Genomic DNA, 3,193 nt, shown 5'->3' on the forward strand with positions numbered 1-3,193 from the left:
AATACAGTTTCATTATTGTTCATTATTAACCAGAGCGCCTTAATATAACTTGAAAAAAATATGTGCGACCAAATCATATTTTGCGCCAGTAACTGAAAAAGTTGGTAGCGCAAGTGCCACCAGTGGAAAAGGTTAGTGTAGTTCCCTGCGAGGACTGATCAACACAGAACGAGTCTGATAGAAAGACAAAACAGTGTTGTTTTTTTAGAGGTGATACATTCACTGTCATGTTTAAGTAATACAATTACCAGAAGTAAACTGATCCATTTTATTGCGTTGGAAAGATACTAATTTCAAAGTGAGACTCATTAATTGTAGGCTATCATTAAAATCTCACTCCAACCAGTTAATGTACAATCCTTTGTGAATAGACAAATGTTTTTATGCTATCATTGAAGCTCAACAGTTAAAATATAAAAACATTTATTAAAACTGCAAGCAGTGATGGAAGGGCCCTCGCACACATGCCAACCCCACGCCATGTCATAAGAATTAAAGGGAACAGTAGTAAATAGGCATTTAAGCATGTAAACTTAGATGAACCATTTAAAAGTGTAATATAATATATATATATATATATATATATATATATATATATATATATATAGAGAGTGTAAGAGCCATTTATGGTGTTGTTCTTATTTTGTACACTAGGTGGAGTATTGAGTTTGTGGAAATGTATAAAATGGGTAAAGAAGAAATCCTGCACAGGTGCGGGTAATGAGCATACCAGTTTTGACCGTGATTGAAATGGCATTGGAAAGCCATATGTAAGATCTGTATACTTTGTAAACTCTTTTTAATATTTAAACTATATATGAATAAACGAAATATAGAACGAGAACACGAAGATATGGACATGGTTATTGGTACACGCGTCAAACAGCATTCGCCCGCAACCTCTGTGAGTGACTGATTGGCAGTCACCGCAACATAAGTCAAAACTGAGCTCTTGGTGGATTGGCATGCTCTTTGTGGATTACTTGAACGCTCCGTGAGGATTATTTGATTTGAACATTCATTGGATTTCTTGCATGTTCTTGGATTGCCATGCGTTTCTGGGACGCTCGCTGAACTTCTGTTTGTCACGGATTTGCTGCAACGTTGCGGAGTTTGACTGCATAGACGGAGGTAAAAGTGCATCAAGGACCTGTAATTTTCGACGCTGAAATCCTTATCGAGTGGAAATGAATACAGCGATAAGGTATGCATTGCGGGGCTTGAAATAACTCTTGATGTATGTACATTTAAAGGTGTAAATCCAAATGTATTGGTTGCCTACATTTTAAAATCTAAATGACTCAAACTCTGTGAATATGAGTGCAGTAAATCAAGAAGTTTCTGAAGAACAACTGGACATTGATGCAGAAAAATAGCTGCTGCTCTTTTGGAAAAAGTACGTGGATGGCCTGTGAAGCCAGAGGATGTAAGCTCCTTGCAGAGTTATGCGCTCTATTTTCGTGGGTGCAGTAATGCCATGGAGGAGGTTAAAGGTTTGAAGGAGTTAGAGATGCCAAGTAATTTGAAGACCGTTGTCATGAAGTTGCTTTGCAAACTACAAGAAAAGTGGAGAACTCTTTCATGTGACATTTTTTGAAAATGTGTAAAAGGAGAGCACAATGTAAAGATGTTGTTGAATTTATTGAACGTCAAGTAAGAATGTCTTCAGATCCATTTGGTGACATCCAAGGTTCTCAAGTTGTAATACTGAAATCTCAGCCTAAGGTTAAAAGCAGAAACAGCTTTGCAACAACTGTTGTTAAAGACAGTAAACTAATACAAGCTCAAGACTCTGACCAAACATCAAGACTACAAGTCACGTGTCTGTGTTGCAAATGTGGTCACCTATTGGAGTGGTGTTCACAAATGCAGCGCACACAGGAAAAAGCTTGAATTCTTGAAGGATAATGGTTTATGTTTTGGCTGTCTTTGTGTTGGACACAGGAACAAGGATTGCGATAGGCGCTTGACTTGTGCAGTGTGGCCAATCACATCCAACTATTTTGGACATTTATCCAAAGACATCTACTTGAATGTAAAATTGTTTAATAATGAGCTATGTGTTTACTCCAGTTCAGTCATACTGGCATACAGGGGCCGGTGAAGAACATTTTATTCTGACAAAGTCATACTTGAAATATGTTATCATTCCTCAAATAGATGCTGATGTGGATTTACTAATTGGGGTAAATGCTTCTAAGTTAATGAAAGCTTGTGAAGTTATAAACAGTGATTTGAGGGATTATACGCTGTTAGAACCCTATTGGGTGGGTGATATATGTGTATCCCTCTAAGGATGAAATGATTTTAAGAACTAGATCATGTGTCCTGTTACTGTTATTAGCACTTCAGTGTATAAATTGGTGAAAATACTTAATCAACATTATAATCATGACTTCAGTAAGATTGTTGCTGTAAACAAAGAAGTGTCAAGAAAAGATTTGCCTTTGCTATAAGAGCGAGTGGCAAATTGAGTAATGACAAAAGGAAACGTAATAGTGACATGTGATATTGTAAATTTTATTGTGGATTTGTATCTTTTAATTTTTTTTGTATGGCTCTTTGTAATAATATTTTTGAATTGTAATGTCTGCCTGCCATTTACAATTAGGGGCCGGTGTGTAAGAGCCATTTATGGTGTTGTTCTTATTTTGTACACTAGGTGGAGTATTGAGTTTGGGGAAATGTATAAAAGGGGTAAAGAAGAAATCCTGCACAGGTGCGGGTAATGAGCATACCAGTTTTGACCGTGATTGAAATGGCATTGGAAAGCCATATGTAAGATCTGTATACTTTGTAAACTCTTTTTAATATTTAAACTATATATGAATAAACGAAATATAGAACGAGAACACGAAGATATGGACATGGTTATTGGTACACGCGTCAAACAGCATTCGCCCACAACCTCTGTGAGTGACTGATTGGCAGTCACCGCAACAGAGAGAGAGAGAGAGAGAGAGAGAGAGAGAGACCTTTTGCGTGTTTGCAAACAGAGATGACGTTTTCTGCCCAACTGGTGGCAGAAAGTGAATGCTTCTCAATAGCTGTGTGAAGTGTTTTAGCGTTAAACTGTGATTTTTAAGGATCCGGTGTTCTGCAGAAGTCTGTTTGCCCTATATTTATCTTAAGTGTTATGTTTCTTATAACGTTTTCACCAAGTTACGTTTATTTTTTAAATAAATTAAAGTTT

General features: G+C 36.8%; 1 long non-coding RNA gene across 1 annotated transcript; it reads left to right on the forward strand.

Annotated features, from left to right (window-relative positions):
• The first annotated feature begins 616 nt into the window (after positions 1-616).
• Positions 617-2,852, forward strand: LOC141362136 (uncharacterized). The gene is made up of 2 exons (XR_012368124.1): positions 617-1,204; positions 1,327-2,852. It is a non-coding gene; the product is annotated as an uncharacterized lncRNA (long non-coding RNA).
• Positions 2,853-3,193: the final 341 nt, after the last annotated feature.

Source organism: Misgurnus anguillicaudatus, chromosome 25 (assembly GCF_027580225.2).
Source record: "Misgurnus anguillicaudatus chromosome 25, ASM2758022v2, whole genome shotgun sequence".
NCBI classification, from domain to species: domain Eukaryota; kingdom Metazoa; phylum Chordata; class Actinopteri; order Cypriniformes; family Cobitidae; genus Misgurnus; species Misgurnus anguillicaudatus.